This window comes from Sciurus carolinensis, chromosome 2, assembly GCF_902686445.1.
Source record: "Sciurus carolinensis chromosome 2, mSciCar1.2, whole genome shotgun sequence".
Classification (NCBI taxonomy): Eukaryota; Metazoa; Chordata; class Mammalia; order Rodentia; family Sciuridae; genus Sciurus; species Sciurus carolinensis.
The window spans coordinates 53,061,298-53,068,590 of record NC_062214.1 but is presented as its reverse complement, the minus strand read 5'-3'; the positions used below and the strand labels follow the sequence as shown (position 1 = coordinate 53,068,590).

The window sequence follows — 7,293 nt, the reverse complement described above, 5'->3', positions numbered from 1 at the left end:
AAGTGAGGTGCTAAGCAACTCGGCAAGATCCTGTCTTTAAATAAAGTACAGAATAGGCCTGGGATGTGGCTTAGTGGTCAAGTGCCCCTGAGTTCAATCCCTAATACCCACCCCCCCCCAAAAAAAAAGAAAAGCCCATTTGGGTTTTTCTTTTAGTGTCTTCTATTTTGAACATGGAATGAATTAATGAATGAATGTATATTTATTTATTTCAAATGGGAACTTTAAAATACTAATTTGACTTTCTTTATGAAAATCCTAACTATATAGGTCACTCGAGGAATCCTTCCTAGCTGGGCATGGTCGTGCACGCCTATAATCCCAGTGACTGGGAGGCAGGAGGATTGAGAGTTCAAAGCCAGTCTCAGCAACTTAGCGAGGCACACAGAAACTCAGCAAGACCCTGTCTCTAATAAAAAATATTTAAAAAGGGCTGGGGATGTGGCTCAGTCGTTAAGCACCCCTAGATTCAATCCCCAGTACCAAAAAAAAAAAAAAGAATTCTTCCTATTTATAAACTTAGAAAGGTTATGCTTTTAAAATTCTTAAGATTTTAATTTAGAATAAATTAAGACCAATAAGAGAAAATACTCTGGGCATTGATAGATAGTATTATTGTTGATAGTTAGATTAATACTTCAGGATTCAGATATAGCTTACGTATGACATTCTGTGATATCTAAACAATGATTTCTCCTGGCTCCTACCACATTAAATTATTGTGGAACTGAATCAACAACTAGATCCATTTAGAAGATTATACCATTGGACTCCAGGGGAACTGTGAGAGCAAATATTTCATCCTTTCTAGAAATCTGTGTGTTATCTATAGGGACCAACTTTTGAGGAACATAGCATACAAGTAGAGATCCCTTGACCTGCCGACATTCTGAGAGAGAATGGCCCTGGGCCACGCTGGCTGCTTGGGTGCCTGTCAGTAGGGCTGCAGCACATGAGATATGACAGGTGAGGAGCTCAGGCTTTGAGGTGCCACAGAAACCTTCTGACCTCTGAGGATTCAGCTACCCATGCTGTCAGATGAGAAGCATGGAGATGAGCTGTGGATAATACCCCTCAGACTTAAAGATTTACAGGATAGGATGGGAGAAGCAGATTAACAAGTCTTCCATCAAAATTGCTAATATGTAGTTTGACTGCCCTTTTGTAGAATTAAGTGAAATCATATACACAAAAAGGATGAAATCATGTTGTTTGTGGCAACATGGATGGAAATGAAGGGCATTATGTTAAATGAAATAAGCCAGTCCCATAAAAACAAATACCACATGTTTTCACTTGGATAACCTAAAAATTGATCATACAGAAATAGAACAGAGGTCACTAGAAGCTAGAAGGGGAGGGGAAAGAAGGATAGCGGGTGGATAATGGGTACCAAAGTACAGTTGAGGGGTAGTTCTAACATTCTATAGCACAGTAAGGTCACTGTAGTACACAACATTAATTATACATTTAAAAAATAACTAGAGAAGAGTCTGAAATGATATTTGAGGACATAGAAATGCTAATTACCCTGATTTGGTTATTGTATTGTATACATGTGTCTAATTATATTATACCACATAAATAAGTACATATATGTCAATTACAAAATAAAAAATGTTTTAAAAAGTGCATATATGAAAGTATTCAACACAGTACTAGGCACATAATGAGCACCTGGCCCTTATCACATTTGTGCCTCCAGAGTTAGAGGGAAGCACCTCTGGATTGACTTGAATGTAAGAAGTTCATCTCAAAAAATCTTTCACCATTGTCTTCATGGGCTGATGGGCTGATTTAGTAGGTGTTTTCATTCCTGTCCCTAAGGGGCACAGAGAGCCCCATGTATTAATTATCAGACTTTTTCTGGGTTTCAGTGATCTCCTGAGATAGCTTCTGGAGAGGATATAATGATGATCTCACAGTGTTTTTCCACTGCCAGTGCCTTTAATTCCCTAAAGAGTCTTCAGTCTCTTTGTTTGAATTCAGTAAATAAAGCTGCTCTAACCACTAAAGGCCACAGCTTCATTGTATTTTTTTCATTTTAATATTTCCTTAACTGTACGTTTTGGGCATATACAAAATATTATAAAAAGTAAAACAATACAAAAATTAGTCTGCACCCAACCTGATGTGTATGGTTTTATCTTGTTCACTATTCTCACACAAGTATATGTGAACTTGATGTACATGTATTTTTCCCTTTCTCACTAAAGTGGAGTTAGATATTTTTAATATCTGCACACATAAAACTATTTACTTTATAATAAATACCGCTCTATATCAGTAGCTATAAATTAGAAATGAATGAATTTTAATATTCTGTACTATGAATTTTACTATTGATTATAATTGTTCTATAGGTGGACAGGTCCTTAACATCATTTTATCCTTCTTCCCTCCTTTCCCTTTTTTCCTCCCTCCCTCACTTTTTTACCTGTACTAACAATGCTACATTGCTTTTATACATGTATCTTTTAGTGTTTTTTTAAATATTCTTTTTAGTTGTCAATGGATCTTTGTTTTATTTATTTACATGCGGTGCTGAGAATTGAATCCAAGGCCTCACACATGCTAGGCAAGTGTTCTACCATTGATCTACAACCCCAGCCCTCCTTTAGTGCTTTTATGTGTTCTATGCAACACTCTCAAAAGTAGATTGTTGGTTTAAAAGTTGTTTTTTATTTTAATAAATGTTGACACATTTAAAAAAATTTTTTTAGTTGTTGATGGACCCTTTTTTTTTTTATTGATTGATTTATACATGGTGCTGAATCCAGTGCCTCACGCATGCTAGGCTACCACTGAGCCACAAACCCAACCTGACACATTTAAAAAACACTAGCAATTTACATTCCCATCAGTAATATTTTGAATGTACATGTGCTGCCTCCTTCCCTGTGACTTCAACATTTTTTTCCTTTGGATGTTCACAAGCTTTTTAAAACTTTTTGAAACCAGGGAATTATTACTAGGTTATGTCTCACTGTTGTTTCTTTGGTCATTGTTTCATGTGGGACACTGCACCATTTCTGTAAATTCATCTTTTATTTCTTGTTTTCTTAATTATATTTTAAAATATTTGTTCTGTTCCATTTCTTTGGTTCTGTTCTTCAGGACTCAATTATGTAATTGTTGATTTTCCTTTATCTGACTTCCATAGATGTCATTTTCTTTTGCTCACTCTTTTCTCTCTTGCCCTATAAATTTCTTACCATGTTTCAGCCTCTTCTCTGTTTTTTCCAGTGTGACTTGTATTTCTCTGATGGCTTTATTTTTATTTTTATTTTTTTTGGTACTGGGGATCGAACTCAGGGCCTTGTGCTTGCAAGGCAAGCACTCAACCAGCTGAGCTATCTCCCCAACCCTTTTAATATTTTTAGTTGTTGATGGACCTTTATTTTTTATTCATTTCTTTATGTGGTGAATTGAACCCAGTGCCTCATAACATGCTAGGTAAGTGCTCTACCACTGAGCCACAACCTCAGCCCCTGATGGCTTTATTTTTTAAAATTCAGTTTAAAAAGCACATTTTCACCACATGTGAGCTGCCACTATATTGGACAGTACAACTTTAGAAAAGGATTAATGGCCTGCAGTTGTCAACTTGACTCATTCCCTTATTTTCCAGAGACCCAATCTCCCAAAGCATCTCTGAAGAAATCTAAGGTTTTAAAACAAATTGAAAGTCACTGTGATAGCAAAACCACATCATCAGTGAGGTGAGTTTCATGTAGTAGTCTAACCTCTGACTGCCAAGTTTGGGGATTCTCTACCCAAAATTTTATGAAGGGGATTAGGAGGGCCTTAAGGCAGACTAAGGTTATGCTTAAAAAAACTTACCAATTGAGAGGCTGGGGATATAACTCAGTTGATAGAGTGCTTGCCTAGCATGCTGCAAGGTTCTGGGTTCAACCCCCAGCACCACAAAAAAAAAAAAAAAAATATATATATATATATATATGGTCTAAGTCCAAGGAATGATTCTGTAAAGACAAGAAGGATCAGTGTATAATACAGACTGGTAGTACAGAATGGACTTCCTAATAGTGCTGGTTCATTTCAAAAGGAATTGTTAATTCTCTTCATCAAGTTACATTGGCTCTCTGCCGTTGCATCATGGTGGTACCTCTAGTATATAAATTGAAAATCTAACTTCTTAAGTTTTTAGTTTCTAGTCATATGCATTAAAGCAATATGAATGGGGCCTGTTGGGTTCTATAATTTGTATTCTTTACATTTAAGGAACCAAATCCCTGGAATCTCTAAGAGGGGTATGCTGGTAGCCTGCAACCCAAAAACCTACCCCCTAAAGTTTGAGTTTGGGGCAGCTTAGAACTATAAACACTGCAAAGATGCTTCTTGCATTCTTTGATTCTCTCTCCATCTCCCAACCAAGAGAGGGTATGGAATGGTCCACAGGAATCAGGAGTTCAAAAATCTCTGCTCTTACCTCCAGGGAAGAATAAACCAGGTTTTTCTTTCCTAGCATGTAGTATAGACACCAATGTTATTGTTAAGCCTTTTTTTTTTTTTTTTTTGATACATTTTTTTTTGTTTTTAAATACATCTAATTTTATTATAAAACCATTCTTTTGGTTACAGTGATAGCAAGATAGTTGAGTGTAGCATAGTAGCTCTAATGTGACAGCTCTCTGTATTCCCTGCTTATTGAACCAAAATTTAAGTTACCTCAAACCCATTACATACAAGTTGTTGCAGTCATTACTGATACAAATCCTTTAGGGAAGAATTGATGCTAAGGGATTAGATTAAATGTTGGTAAGACTACAAAGTAGTAGTTCTTTACAGGACTTCCCCCCCCCCACGCCCACGCCCAATTACTTTACTTTAAAAAAACAAATTTCTTTTCTTTCTTTTTTTTTTTTTTTTTTGTGCTGGGGATCGAACCCAGGGCCTTGTGCATGCAAGGCAAGCACTCTACCGACTGAGCTATCTCCCCAGCCCAACAATCAAATTTCTTAGAGCTAGTCTGAATAGCAGCAGCACCCAAAGATCACACTTTGTTCTCATTTAAAAGCAATACCTGTGCATACCTAAATGCATATAGGCCACAGGTAAGAAAATGATCTCTTTAGTTTCAAACTCCTTATTGAATCCCTTAAAAAAATAAAAGCATTCCATCAAGTTCTTCTGGATGGTGTTATTGCTGTACATTTGTTGGGAGGTCACTTTCTCTGCTGTGTTTGCTTTGAAGGGATCTTCCAATATATCTCCAATATTCCTTTCTTATAGTGTCCTTTTCTTTAGCAAGGATTTCACATAACTCTAATGTTTTATTAAGAATGTCCTCTTTGTTTTCACATTGGTTTTCTAGCATATCTTCATAGATATCCACAAGAAAGGCAATTAGGTAGGGGGATTTGGTTGTAAAGGCAATTTGTTGTAAATCAAGTAATTGATTTAACAGATTGGGATATTTGGAAAGACCATAATCCTGCAAAATTCCTTTCAAATAGTTCCATGCACTTTCATTATGTGATACAAGTTTTATCATTTACAAAGAAGTACTGGACTTCTCTTTCTAATACAACAAGATCACTATAGCCAGTAGTATTAGAAATGATGAGGTATCTTTGGTTCCAGACAGTTATTCCTCACATCCTCTTTTAGAAGTTGGTCTACGTAAGGCAGCTCATTATCCCAAAGTTTAAATTCCTGAATGACCTATTGTCGATGCTGCCAGGCATGATAATTCTTTGCATTATGGTTAAGAATATCAGCAATAAATTCAAGCTCCTGAGATGGACATTTTAGCCATTGTACTAATACTCACCTATGGTGCCAAACTTGATAGTTTTGGGGCTGTTCCTCAATTATTGCAGTGATGTAGTTCATTTCCTCATGTAGATGCTTTTGAAGTGACTTAAGAGAACTCTCCGAAAATGCCACACTGAAAAATTGGCTGCATTTAACTCAATAGCATCCTGGGTGAGCTTTAAGCTCGTTCACTTCTTTAATCACGCTGTAGAACAGCTTGGAAATAATCATAAACATCTCTAAATTTTTCCTATAGATGATGTGGACCACTGGATTGGGACCATCATTCTGTGGTACTGGATCTGTATCAGCCCATTCTGCTCAGTCCCTGTACAGGACATAGGCGAGCGGCTCAGAAACCCATCGTCCATAGGGGACGCCACTGCTCCTCCGGCCTCGGCCACCATCCCTTCTTCCTGCCATTGCTGGGGTGGCGGTGGGTGCGGCTGAGGCGGAGGCTACTGCAGCAGACTGGACTCGCCATCCCGTGTAGCCTTTCCGACCCCTTCCGTGGCCGCCATCTCTCCTGGGCCAGCAGTGGAGGTGGTGCCGGAGGCCTGGCCCTTGTTAAACTATTTTTTCAAGAGTAATTGTCTAGCCGGCTAGGGAGGCTCAGGCAGGACATTGTGAGTTCAAAGCCAGTAAAGGTAATTTAGTTATTTAGGTTTCGTTTGTTTGTTATTTCCAGAAACCCAGAGTGCTGGGGACTCGAACCTGGGCCTCCAGCATGAGAGGCTGGCACTCTACGAGATGTGCTATATGGCCTGCACTAATTTAGTTATTTAAATTACTATAACTTGCACCAAATATGTAAAAATATATTACCTTTTTCAGCTTTAATATAGGTGTGATTTCTGATACACTTTTACAAATAGCGAAAACAGTTTCCAGGTCCTCTTTTTGAGGATCTTTGGAGATTTGGAAGAACTAATGAATTTGAAGATTTTTTTTTTTTTTTTTTTTTTTTTTTTTTTTTTTGCAGTACTGGGGATTGAACTCAGGGCCTTGTGCTTGCAAGGCAAGCACTCTACCAGCTGAGCTATCTCCCCAGCCCTGAATTTGAAGATTTTAAGTTACCACTGAGAAGAAAATCCAGAGACTTCTCAGCTGGGTGCAGGGGTGCACACCTGTAATTCCAGTGACTCAGGAGGCTGAGGCAGGAGGATCAAAAGTTCAAGGTCAGCCTAGGCAACGTAGTGAAAGCCTCAGCAACTTAGAAATACCCTGTCTCAAAGAATAAAAAGGACTGGGGATGTAGCTCAGTGGAAAGGTGCCCCTGGGCTTAATCCCCAGTACCAAAATGTATGAATGAATGAATAAATAAATAAATAAAATTTAAAAATAAATTGTGACTTCTCAAAAATAATTGTTACAAGTCTTGATTATTATTTTTTTTAACTAAATGTTCTATACTTTGTAAAAGATGTAAAAAACATTTTGCATTTAATTTTTTGTATCAGGGCATTCAACTATTTGAGCCACATCCCCCATCCTTTTTATTCTTGGAGACAG

The 7,293-nt window shown here is 37.5% G+C and overlaps 1 pseudogene; it reads right to left on the bottom strand.

Annotated features, from left to right (window-relative positions):
- Positions 1-4,990: 4,990 nt before the first annotated feature.
- On the bottom strand, positions 4,991-6,722 carry LOC124977263 (protein farnesyltransferase/geranylgeranyltransferase type-1 subunit alpha-like; annotated as a pseudogene).
- Positions 6,723-7,293: the final 571 nt, after the last annotated feature.